Below are 13,886 nucleotides of genomic sequence, written 5' to 3' on the forward strand. Positions count from 1 at the left end.
CCCATAACACACTCCATGTGTCCACATACACTCTCCTATACCCCCTAACACACTCCATGTGTCCCCATACACTCTCCTATACCCCATAACACACTCCATGTGTCCACATACACTCTCCTATACCCCATAACACACTCCAGGTGTCCCCATACACTCTCCTATACCCCATAACACACTCCATGTGTCCCCATACACTCCCCCTATACCCCATAACACTCCATGTGTCTCCATACACTCTCCTATACCCCCTAACACACTCCATGTGTCCCCATACACTCCCCCTATACCCCATAACACACTACATGTGTCCCAATACACTCTCCTATACCCCATAACACACTCCATGTGTCCCCATACACTCTCCTATACCCCATAACACACTCCATGTGTCCCCATACACTCCCCTATACCCCATAACACACTCCATGTGTCCCCATACACTCCCCCTATACCCCATAACACACTCCATGTGTCCCCATACACTCTCCTATACTCCATGTGTCCACATACACACTGATATACTCACAGCACACTTCATGCAGTCAGTAATCCTTCTTACTCCTCGTTCTTCCAGGCCCCGCCCACATACACCGCCCCCTCCCGGCTCTATCTGGCCAGTAGAAGTTCTTCCCTGAGATGTGACACCCCGCCCCTTCTGCTGAACCAGCCACTCACAAACTTCTTGAAAGTGTATATGTGAATGAATACATGTTTCCTGATACAAGCTCTGGCTTTCTGGGAAATGTAGTTCAGATCTGCGCCAGCCAGCCCAGCACAGAGGAGGACCTGAGCCCAGAGGACTACATCTCCCAGAGTGCAGTGCGGCGCCCCTTGTTCTGTATTGGGCGGACATCAGGCGGGTGATTGGTTGGTGTCGCAGACGTCACTGTGGTGGGATGGAGTTCCACCCTCTGCGGAGTTCTTTGCAGCGGAGACCGGTGTTCCGTGAGAATTACCTACCCGTGAGAAAAACCTACCCCTCGTCACTTCCGGTTCACGGCACTGTATGGAATGCAGCGGTTACATTAAAACAGCGGGGCTGCAATACGAATCATCTCCGCTCCTGTGCCTGTCACTTCCCTGCTCTCGGCAAGTAAATATAAAAGCGGCGGCGGGTGTATGTAAACATAAATCACAGAGACGCCAGCCGCTTTTATATTTACTTGCCGTGAGCAGGGAAGTGACAGGCACAGGAGCGGAGATGATTCGTATTGCAGCCCCGCTGTTTTATTTAACCGGCGCGTGGGTAGGTTTTTTCCACGGTACACCGTGCTATTTGCATACTAGTGCGCATGCGCACTAGTCTGCTCCTCTGTTGTCCCTTTAGGTATCCGGCCCTGTGAGCATGCGCACTGCTGCGCTGCTCAGCTGTTCCTGGCCGGAAGTGACGAGGGGTAGGTAAAACTCACGGGGTAGGTAATTCTCACGGAACACCGGACAGAATCCGCTTCTTCCTGTGGAGGGAGAGCCCCGGTGTGGTGTGTAAGAACTAGCCGCTCCCTATATGGTGTCTGTCTGTCCTCTGTCTGCACACTATGGGCAGGAAGGTGACCCTGGATTCTCCCAGGTGAACCTGCAGAGAATATTACAGAGTATGTAATCCCTCATTATACCTAACCTCCTAAAACCTAATCCCCTGTCTGTCCCCATCAGTGCTTCCTTATATATATATATATACCTCTATAGAAGAAATGCAGAGTGTACCCCCATGTGTCATACTACACTTAGTCTGATATTATATTTATAATGTGACTACACTCAGACCGCATACACAGCGTGGAAAAAACGCGTCCAAATCTGCACAGTGTTTAGTTTTATTTTTACCTATCTGGATGTGGCAGAATATTACCGCCCCATTATATTATTATTATTATTATATGGGAGTTTTATAACCCCACAGTGCAGGTTAAATCGCATCCACACTGAGGTAAAAACGCTGCGTTCAGATCTGTGCGCCGTACCCGGTCATGGCGGTAGATTACAGGCCGATGCACACAGCTGTGTTGTGCTCAGAAATCCGCGTTCCGTCGTGTAAAATCTAAATAGGAAATTCTGTGCCCAGGTTCATTATTCAGCCCCGGTCCACACTGATGCAATGCGGGAAACGCACAAGAGACGCTGTGTTTTCCCCCCGTGTCGCACTGCTTAGCAATCTCACAGCGTCCGTGCAATCTGCTGGGGGGGGGGGTCAATGTTAGATTAACGACACCCCCGAAACAGATTGCATAATGCAGTGCGATCGCCAGAATTGCATCGCAGTTTTGGTGCGGATGTGATTTTCAGCCATACAAAAATGTATATCCATACAGACATCGCATGTGATGTGCATAGGAATTCGGTGCGATTCCTGGGCCAATCACATGCGGTGTTTTGCATGCACCAGTGGGAACCTAGGATCACGCATAATATTATGCAAGAAGAGTTTTATGGGTGTGATCCTTTTATAGACATTCAGTCCCGGGTTCACATATGTGGGATGACAGACATCGCATGTGATTCGGAGCGCACTGCTTTGCAAATTCCATGCGATGCCTGTGTGATGCAAATTCAGCCATACAGATTGTTTGGCTGAATTCGCATTCAGACACAACTTGCACAGGACCCTTTTTTGGGTCCGCACCAGAATCAGATCGCATGGGTGTTCACATCTATGCGATCCGATTCATGTCCAAACTGACAGTTCGCACTGCGATATGCAAACTGATCCAGGGGTGTCGTTAACTTTGTATTGACACCCTTAGCGATTCCCATATGGCAGTGTGAACTGCCTGCGTGTTGAATGCGATGCGGGAACCTGCAGTGGATTCGCAGGGTTCCCGCATCGCATATATGTGAACCGGAACTTATGTATTTAAGAATTCGCAATTGAGTGTGTGGTTCTGCATGTGTGTTTACATGTATTTGTAATACATTTGCATCGTTTTGTTTTACTGAGTTGCATTTAAGAGCCCATTCACACTGCTGCGACTTGTCAGCCTGACAAGTCGCGATCCATTGACTGCTACAGGAGCCGTTCTAATAGGAGCGACACAAGTCACTCCGACTTAGAAAAAGGGTCCTGTACTACTTCGGAGCGACCTCGGAGCAACTTGCATAGACATTCATTATATGAAGTCTGTGCAAGTCGCGGTGCAGAGCGGTGCACACGACTTCACAGGTCGCCCCCCAAAGTCGTGCCGCTTCAGTGCGAACCAGCACTAAATGTGTTTGTGGTGCCTTGCAATGCATACAGATGCAGCATGCTGGACTTTTTTTAATGCATATAAAAACCCCACAATGGTGTAATGAAGGCTCATTGAGAAACGTTCATTTTTCCTGCATATGCACTCATACTCGCATTCTACTGCATCTGGTGTAAGGGCTCATTCACATCAGGACAAGGCGCAGGAAATCTGTGTGCATTTCCCGCATCCTCTTCAAAAAGCACTGCACTTGCGATTTGCAGCAGATGTCAGTGCAATCCTAAGGACAACCCAAATGTGGGTCGCAAATGCAATGTGCAAAGCCGGATGTTTGCATTGTACAGAAGTAGCAGGCGATCTGGTTGCAGTTTTTAAACAGTGCATTCACTACTTTTGCTGCAGTCTGGCATGCTTTCAGCCTATTTAACCACTTAAGCCCCGGAAGATTTTACCCCCTTCCTGACCAGGGGGTATTTTGCGATTCGGCACTGCGTGACTTTAACAGACAATTGCACGGTCGTGCGACGCTGTACCCAAATTAATTTGACGTCCTTTTTTTCCCACAAACAGAGCTTTCTTTTGGTGGTATTTGATCACCTGTGTGATTTTTTTTTTTTTTTTGATCATGCGCTATAAACAAAAAAAGAGCGGAAATTTTGTAAAAATAACAATATTTTTCACATTTTTTTATATGAAACTCCCCCCCCCCCCCAAAATGTAAAAATCTAAATTTTTTTAAATTTTTGGCCAATTTGTTTTCTGCTACATACCGTATGTTTGGTAAAAAAAATCACAATAAGTGTATTTTGATTGGTTTGCACAAAAATTATTGCGTTTACTAACTAAGGGAAAGATTTTTGTCATTTTTGTTGTTTTTTTTTTTTTAAACGCGTAATGGCGGCGATCTGCGTTTTTTTTTTTTGCGGGACTGCAACATTGCGGCCGACAGATCGGACCCTTGACTGACATTTTTGACACTTTTGGGGTTACCAGTGACATTACTACAGTAATCAGTGCTATACATATGCACTGTTACTGTAAAAATGACACTGTGAGGGAAGGGGTTAACTTTATTGGAGAGGGAGGGGTTAGGTGTGTCCCTAGGGGCGTGTTTCTAACTGTCATTGGATGTGGCTTGTGATGTAAAAGCACAGATCAACGGTCCTACATAGCAGGACCGAGTAATCTGTGCTTTTACACAGGAGAGAATGACAGGCGGCTTTGTTAACATTAGCCGCCTGCCTTTCTCCCTCTCTACCCGATGATCGCGAGTGACCGACGGACATCGGGTCCGCCGGTCACACGCGCCGGCTTCGTCGGGTATGAGCGGGGGCGGGAGCGCGCCTCCGGCGGCGCGCGCTTGCCCCCTATTCGCTCCCAGGCTAGTGATGTACCGGTACGTCACTTTGCCTGGGAGGGGCTGACCGCCGCCGTATATAGTCGGGCGGCGGTCGGCAAGTGGTTAAAGCAGTAGTATACTCGGCTATTTAACTTTTACCTACAGGTTAGCCTATAATAAGGCTTACCTGTAGATACAATTAATATCTCCTAAAACTGACATCAGCGGTGCATGCACTCTGATGGGTCCGGTGGACCTTCGGAGCTCCTTGCCGGAAAGTGAAACTCCCGCTGGCATGTACGGGGGTGACGTCATCGTGGCTCCGGCCACTCACAGCGCCGGAGCCGCCGAACAATGAAGAGACGCCGAGGGAGCATGTCAGCACCCTCAGCATTGTCCACATGACCGTGTCGGGAGTTCGTTCTAAGGTAAGTATTTCATAATGTGCTTGTATGCCATGCATACTAGCTCATTATGCCTTTGTCCTGCAGGTTTTTTTTTTTCATGAGTATACAACCGCTTTAAATGAATGGGCTGAAATTGCACTGCACCCGGATGGTATGTGAATTGCACTGGAACACACGTCGTGTTCCTTTTGTGATTCATGGTATAAACGGGCTCTAACGCTAGGCTCACATCTGTGTGGGTGGTGCCGCTGCGGGACTCACACAAATACTGGCAGCCGCAACCACCCACACGGAGAAATGCGGGACCCACAGGGGAGTGCCAATAATTCAAATTGCATGCCACCCGCACTGGAAATCGCACCCCATACTGGGAACCTCAGGCTGCAATTAAAAAAAAAAAATAGAGCAGGGGCTTCTTTCCTGTGCGTCGCGGGGCACGGCAACCCATTCAAATAAATAGGCTCTCGTTCCTGCGCAAACCACGGGCCACACAGGTGTGAACCTGGCCTAAATGATCCCTGTGTGCAGTTCTGCACATGTGTTTGCAGGCATTTGTAATACTTTTTCAAAGAGTTTGCAATGCTTTTTTTTTTTTTGATTTGTATTTACATGCATTTGTGGTGCATTTATGTGGCAGCGGAGTCGTCCTTTTCTGCTTGTCGTGGTGCATTCATGTGCACTCCAGGACATTTATTTGGAAATAATACCATGCTGTACTTTTTTTTAAATGCACCACGTTAGTATAAACCCGGCTGATTGAAATAAACGCATTTTTTCTGCATATGTGCTCGTAACGTGTTTATAAACGTGTTCTATATTCTGTAAATGAGCCTAAACACATGTGAACAGTAGCACTAACATAATACAGTATGTGCGTTGTTTTTTTTTTTGGCTCTGCCAGCAAGAGTTAGGGATGCACCGAAATGAAAGTTCTGGGCCGAAAATGCAGGATGCCCTTGGCCGAAAACCCAAAATGAATTTTTTCCCCCAAATGATTTTAAAATAGATAGAAGAGGGGCATACGCCAAAAACGGGCAGCGACGTACACCTGTCGCTGCCACCCTGTCACAGTATATGTACTGTGATGGGTTGGCAAGTGGTTAATTTAATTGCCAATGGTATTTGTATTATGCAGCATGAGGGGGTTAATGTATTGTCACTGCTGGTCACTGATGCATTAGTGACCGACCAGTGGCAGTTAATTAACCCCTTTGTGCTGCATTAGTGCAACCAGTATCAGTGTTAATTAATACTGGTTGCACTGATACTGGTTGCACTAATGCAGCACAAAGGGGTTAATTAACTGCCACTGGTCGGTCACTAATGCACAGCGGTGGCAATACATTAACCCCCTCATGCTGCATAATACTAATACCATTGGTAACCTCGCCTCAGCGTCCCTCCCCCGCCTCAGCGGATATATATAGTAGAAAAGTAAAAGAGTACCTTGAAGATCTACGCCAGTGTGTCCAAAAGTTTTTATTGGCTAAGCATCTTCAGCAGTAGTGACAGGGAGGCGGGCCGCCGGCCAGAGGCAGGTCTTTTGAAACCTGCGCTGCGCCCGTCTCGTCATCGGCATCTTTAACCCATTTTTGGCCGAAATGGAATAAGCCCATTTTCGGCCGAAAATTTCGGTTGCTGAAATTTCGGTGCACCACTTGGTCCAGTATGCAATGAGGCCTTACTATGTAAAAGGTTTGGAAGCTAAATGAAGGCAACATTCTATGAAGGTGCAACCCAGCGCATGTGTTTAGGGCAGCCCAATCATTTCAATGGGCTGCCCTGTGTGCGACAATCACACAAAAGTGCGGGCTATTTTTTTTTTTTTTTTTATTATTTCATGGCAAGAAGCTACCATGCTTGTGGTGTGAGTTTGCACACTTGTATTGGTTGGTGCATCTGGGGTGTGTTTCTGCATCACAGTGGTGTAAATGGAGAGTATCGGAACTCTGTAAGGCTGTGTGTCCACGCTGTTCCGGGGCGGTGATGCACCCACATTGCGGGTTACATCAAGGCAGCCCTTTGTTTTTAATAGGCAACCAACACACCCCATTGTGCAAGCAAAACTGCACCTGACCTATTTTTGGGATCACAGCATACTGTGGCCCCCATTCACATTTGCGTGTAGCCAGGTGATTTTTTTTTTTTTAGATTGACTTGCAGTACATGAGCTCAATCGTACATTTTTGTCCCCATAGACTTTGATATAAGTGGCACCCCAGTGCACTGTCACATATAACATACATTACTGCAACACCGTGCAATAGCGTGACCCAGCCCTGTGTGTAAGACCCAGGGCACACTTGAGAGTATTGGAATCATTGTTCTATCCACGATTCCAGAATCACAGCGAGACACGCTTGCGGTGGCATTATTTTTTTGTCTCAAGACCCCAAATGTGCCAGGCTCTGTGCCAAAAATTGGTCCATGAACTTCTTTGGTGCATTCTTGGAGCCAAAGGAGGCCCATTGGAAATGAATGATGCCGCTCCAAAAACGTGCAGCAAAAAATACAACATGGTATCACGCCTAAGTATTGAAGTCTGTGTGCCTGCTTTACCTTGGCACAACCTACAAGTCTCTCTGCTGCTGGGGCAGATGGGACTTGTAGTCTTTCCAGTCACAGAGTCCATTGAATGGATGGTAGTGGCTGTGTAGGTGGAGCCATGAGTAACCATACAGAATTCAAATAGCAAAACATCAGCACAGGAAGGAACACCCTGGCCTGGATTTCAGATAAGTGGGGTGGGGGTGGGGGGTGTTGGATAATTTGACCACATTTCATGTTACACACTAAATATGGGTAGAATATGAAACCTGGTATGGAAGGTAGACTGTTCCTTAAATCCTTGTTCGTTTTATATGTTTTTATATTTTGCCTGCATACCTGCTTTAAATGTCGAATTTTTCCAGGTATAAAGATTGCCAAAGAGCAAGGAGCTCGATACCGGCTCGGGCCAGAACTGGAAATATGGTAAGATGTCTGTTTACTGAGAGGTCATGCCAAACCTGCGTCATCTGTTTTGTAGGGCCAATCCTTCACCCGTATGCCTAACACCCCCCCCCCCCCCCCACTCACATATGTAACCCTGCTCCTCCGCACAAAGCTGGCTATAGGTCAAAGTCTCACTCAGCAAGTAAAATTACAGCTTTGTTGCTGTTGCAGAAATGCCAGAAACTGTGATATCTGAAAGTCTCTTTAGTTTTTGGTCATATTCTTTTTTTTAAAGATACATTTTTTTTATTCTACCAAACCCAAACATTCCAATAAAAAAGACAGGCACTGCTTTCCTGGTTATGCCTGTGCATAACTGATAAGTGAGTGGTCGGGCTCTGCTGGTACCGAGTGAGGGGTCGGGCTCTGCCGGTACCGAGTGAGGGGTCGGGCTCTACCGCCTCTGCCGGTACCGAGTGAGGGGGTCGGGGCTCTACCGCCTCTGCCGGTACCGAGTGAGGGGGTCGGGGCTCTACCGCCTCTGCCGGTACCGAGTGAGGGGGTCGGGGCTCTACCGCCTCTGCCGGTACCGAGTGAGGGGGTCGGGGCTCTACCGCCTCTGCCGGTACCGAGTGAGGGGTCGGGCTCTACCGCCTCTGCTGGTACCGAGTGAGGGGGTCGGGGCTCTACCGCCTCTGCCGGTACCGAGTGAGGGGTCGGGCTCTACCGCCTCTGCTGGTACCGAGTGAGGGGGTCGGGGCTCTACCGCCTCTGCCGGTACCGAGTGAGGGGGTCGGGGCTCTACCGCCTCTGCCGGTACCGAGTGAGGGGGTCGGGCTCTACCGCCTCTGCCGGTACCGAGTGAGGTAGGGCTGCACGATATTGGGGAAAAAAAGTACATTGCGATATTCGTTTTTCAACGATATATATCGCGATTTTTAACTGGGTGGAATGCAGAAGACACTGACAGTGGTTGTAGGAGGTAGAAGAATGCCCCGGAATCCCGACTTCTCCCTGCCTAATGCTGTAGAGCGGCTGCTAAGAGTTCTATGCAAGGGGGGATTGCTGAACAAGGTGAGAGAGTTGCAGTCTGCTGTGGATCTGTGTCCCCCTGTGCAGCCAAGGTGGCGGTCGGCACAGCTTTCTGAGGGATATGAGTACACTGGGGTCCTTTTTGTGAAGATTAGGAGGTCTGTGTATGGTTTTGGGGGCACCCGGGGGATGGAGGCAAGTCCCGAATGAGTGCGGAGTAAGTAGGCCTTACCGGGAACCACGAGCGCGTGACCGCGCTCTGATCCAGGCAAGGCCGCGGCTTCTGTGCCTGTGTAGGCCTCAACTCTGCGCTCCTCAGAACGGATTCTTTCCTCCGCAATACCGGGCAGTATTGGCCTCTGCCGGTACCGAGTGAGGGGGTCGGGCTCTACCGCCTCTGCCGCTGTACCGAGTGAGGGGTTCGGGCTCTACCGCCTCTGCCGGTACCGAGTGAGGGGGTCGGGCTCTACCGCCTCTGCCGGTACCGAGTGAGGGGGTCGGGCTCTACCGCCTCTGCCGCGGTACCGAGTGAGGGGTCGGGCTCTACCGCCTCTGCCGGTACCGAGTGAGGGGGTCGGGCTCTACCGCCTCTGCCGGTACCGAGTGAGGGGGTCGAGCTCTGCCGATACCGAGTGAGGGGGTCGAGCTCTGCCGATACCGAGTGAGGGGGTCGAGCTCTGCCGATACCGATTGAGGTGGTCGAGCTCTGCCGCCTCTGCCGGTACCGAGTGAGAGGTCATGCTCTACCGCCTCTGCCGGTACCGAGTGAGGGGTCATGCTCTACCGCCTCTGCCGGTACCGAGTGAGGGGTCGTGCTCTACCGCCTCTACCGGTACCGAGTGAGGGGTCGGGCTCTACCCGGAACCCCGACTTCTCCCTGCCTAATGCTGTAGAGTGGCTGCTAAGAGTTCTATGCAAGGGGGGATTGCTGAACAAGGTGAGAGAGTTGCAGTCTGCTGTGGATCTGTGTCCCCCTGTGCAGCCAAGATGGCGCTCGGCACAGCTTGCTGAGGGATATGAGTACACTGGGGTCCTTTTTGTGAAGATTAGGAGGTCTGTGTATGGCTTTGGGGGCACCCGGGGGATGGAGGCAAGTCCCGAATGAGTGCGGAGTAAGTAGGCCTTACCGGGAACCATGAGCGCGCGATCGCGCTCCGATCTAGGCAAGGCCGCGGCTTCTGTGCCTGTGTAGGCTTCAACTCTGTGCTCCTCAGAACGGATTCTTTCCTCCGCAATACCGGGCAGTATTGGCCTCTGCCGGTACCGAGTGAGGGGGTCGGGCTCTACCGCCTCTGCCGCTGTACCGAGTGAGGGGTTCGGGCTCTACCGCCTCTGCTGGTACCGAGTGAGGGGGTCGGGCTCTACCGCCTCTGCCGGTACCGAGTGAGGGGGTCGAGCTCTGCCGGTACCGATTGAGGTGGTCGAGCTCTGCCGCCTCTGCCGGTACAGAGTGAGGGGTCGGGCTCTACCGCCTCTGCCGGTACCGAGTGAGGGGTCATGCTCTACCGCCTCTGCCGGTACCGAGTGAGGGGTCTTGCTCTACCGCCTGTGCGGGTACCGAGTGAGGGGTCGTGCTCTACCGCCTCTACCAGTACCGAGTGAGGGGTCGTGCTCTACCGCCTCTACCGGTACCGAGTGAGGGGTCGGGCTCTACCGCCTCTGCCGGTACCGAGTGAGGGGTCGGGCTCCACCGCCTCTGCCGGTACCGAGTGAGGGGTCGGGCTCCACCGCCTCTGCCGGTACCGAGTGAGGGGTCGGGCTCCACCGCCTCTGCCGGTACCGAGTGAGGGGTCGGGCTCCACCGCCTCTGCCGGTACCGAGTGAGGGGTCGGGCTCCTCCGCCTCTGCCGGTACCGAGTGAGGGGTCGGGCTCCACCGCCTCTGCCGGTACCGAGTGAGGGGTCGGGCTCCACTGCCTCTGCCGGTACCGATTGAGGTGGTCGAGCTTTGCCGCCTCCGCCGGTACCGAGTGAGGGGTCGGGCTCTACCGCCTCTGCCGGTACCGAGTGAGGTAGGGCTGCACGATATTAGGGGAAAAAAGTACATTGCAATATTTGTTTTTCAACTATATATATTGCGATATTTAACTGGGTGGAATGCAGAAGACACTGACAGTGGTGGTAGGAGGTAGAAGAATGCCCCGGAATCCCGACTTCTCCCTGCCTAATTCTGTAGAGCGGCTGCTAAGAGTTCTATGCAAGGGGGGATTGCTGAACAAGTTGAGAGAGTTGCAGTCTGCTGTGGATCTGTGTCCCCCTGTGCAGCCAAGATGGCGGTCGGCACAGCTTGCTGAGGGATATGAGTACACTGGGGTCCTTTTTGTGAAGATTAGGAGGTCTGTGTATGGCTTTGGGGGCACCCGGGGGATGGAGGCAAGTCCCGAATGAGTGCGGAGTAAGTAGGCCTTACCGGGAACCACGAGCGCGCAATCGCGCTCCGATCTAGGCAAGGCCGCGGCTTTTGTGCCTGTGTAGGCCTCAACTCTGCGCTCCTCAGAACGGATTCTTTCCTCCGCAATATCGGGCAGTATTGGTCTCTGGTGCCTCAATGGGTCTCCCCAAGCTGTTTTTTCTCCCTGAATAGGGGAGATTTAGGAGGATTGCTGAGGGTTCTGTACGGCGGTATCGGAGCTCTCACAAGCCGCGTCCGTCCCGCACGTCTTCCGGCCATGCCCCTTGCCTAATGCTAAATATCGTGTCTTCGGCGATATTATTATCGCCCACGCCCGCAGAACTATAGTCGATATCATAGAGTGAGGGGGTCGAGCTCTACCGCCTCTGCCGGTACCGAGTGAGGGGGTCGAGCCCTACCGCCTCTGCCGGTACCGAGTGAGGGGGTCGAGCCCTACCGCCTCTGCCGGTACCGAGTGGGGGGGTCAAGCCCTACCGCCTCTGCCGGTACCGAGTGGGGGGGGAGCCCTACCGCCTCTGCCGGTACCGAGTGGGGGTCGAGCCCTACCGCCTCTGTCGGTAACGAGTGGGGGGGTCGAGCCTTACCGCCTCTGCCGGTACTGAGTGAGCAGAGACAGGGCGAAATTTGAACCATGTATGGGCAGGCTGATTGAACCTAAGTTGAGTGATCAACTTTGGTACAACCAGCCTGTCAGCTATTACAGCCACTAGCAGTAATCACCGTGTGGGGATGGCTCCCCCTACTGGGAGGACACAATTACTTTGTGGAAGGGATTCCCCCATCAAAACATGGTTGCAGGAAAGAGAATTGCTCCATTTATCACCGGCTTAAGCCATCCTGCAGTGTATAGATCTTGTGAAGGAAAATTATAGATATGCAAATGAAAATCAATCAAGACCACGAAAAAATAAAAATATATATATATCCAGACACAGTAATTTTATCCAAAGATAAATTGATTCAGTTACGATATCTACATCACACATATTTTACTCCCAAAAGGCTTTTCTTGAAGCTGCTTGCTATGGGGGCACTCAAACAGGCTCGTTTCTGAGCCCTGCTCTCTGTGTCCATAAGACACAGTAAGTGTGGCTCAGCCCTGCCCCCGTTCCGTCCTCACTGGCTGTGATTGGCAGCAGGCGAAGCCAATGAGAAACGAGAGACATGGGTGAGCCTCGGCTTTCGTGCACATCACTCAATTGAGATCAGGCTTAGGTAAGTAATGGGCGCTGACTTGGAACCTGCAAACTGAATGCACATAGAATGCATGAAGATAAAAAACCTTCAGCCATGAAAACCACTTTAAAAGGTAAGTAATAATTGATAATGAAATGAAGTTGTGGAAGCAGGAGAGAGTGAGCCAGAGTGCAAGCGGGCGACCCAAGAAGAGGAGGATCGGGGCTGCTTTGTGCAAAACCAAGCGGCTTGTGATGGGGGTGCCCAGAGTGCCAGCAGGGGACCATTAAACAGAACAGGTATATATAACGTTATTTAAAACAAAAAACTGATTTTATAAACCTTTTAATGATACTGAATGTGACTACATTTGTGAATTTGGCTGTTGCCTTTATTGAGAAGCCCTGGTTTCTAACTGTAACCTCAGACGTGCGTTACCAAAAAGCAGCCTGAGAGCCACCCTGCGGATGGATGGAAAGCGTGGAATTTGTGACTTTTATTGTATTTTTTAGTGACCTTTCTGTAAACGTAATAACCATTACTGCTGATAAGCTTAGGCCCATTCTGACCAGTTATTACGAACACAAGACCTTGCCCCCCAGAAAAGACACACAGACTTAACATAACACATAACGATGCTATTAGGTTTTGTAGGGGCCTGCTTCTTGTTCGAGTGGCCCTTGGCTGGCATAGATGGATCAGGGCTGGCTCGGTAAAGAAAGTTTGTAACGCCATGGGTAGCTGGTCAGTTTCCACTGTCAGGGAGGCCTCGTATTCTTCCGGTGACCTCTATTATCCAGGTCCTCTAACTTTCTCTGTAGTTCAATGAGCTGGCGATAATACAGGAGAGAGTCTTCTTGAATGTCCCTGATGTCTTCATAATGGTGACTCACTTTCTCTTCCACCTCCAGGGGTAGTCTGCTACCCCTCTGAGCTAAACAAGGCAGATCACTGTTCGGACAGGGGAGAAGAGGGAGATCTTGTGTTCCTGCTAAGCAGGAACATGAATCTCTCTCTTCCCCCAGTCAGACCACCCCCCACACAGTAAGCACCCCATAGGGACACATTTAACCCTTTGATTGCCCCTGATGTTAACCCTTCCCTGCCAGTGTCATTAGTACAGTGCCAGTGCATATTTTTAGCACTGATCACTGAAATAATGTCACTTGTCCCTAAAAAAATTGTCAAAAGTGTCAGGTATCCGATTTGTCCACCGCTATGTCGCAGTCCCGGTAAACATCGCTAATCCGAAATAAAAACTCCATATAAATATCCCATAGTTTGTAAACACAATATCTTTTGCGCAAACCAATCAATATACGCTTATTGGGATTTTATTTGTTTTACCAAAAATATGTAGCAGAATACATGTTGGCCTAAACTGATGAAGAAATTCGATTTTTT

This window comes from Pelophylax lessonae, assembly GCF_965119305.1.
Source record: "Pelophylax lessonae genome assembly, chromosome: 3".
NCBI classification, from domain to species: Eukaryota; Metazoa; Chordata; class Amphibia; order Anura; family Ranidae; genus Pelophylax; species Pelophylax lessonae.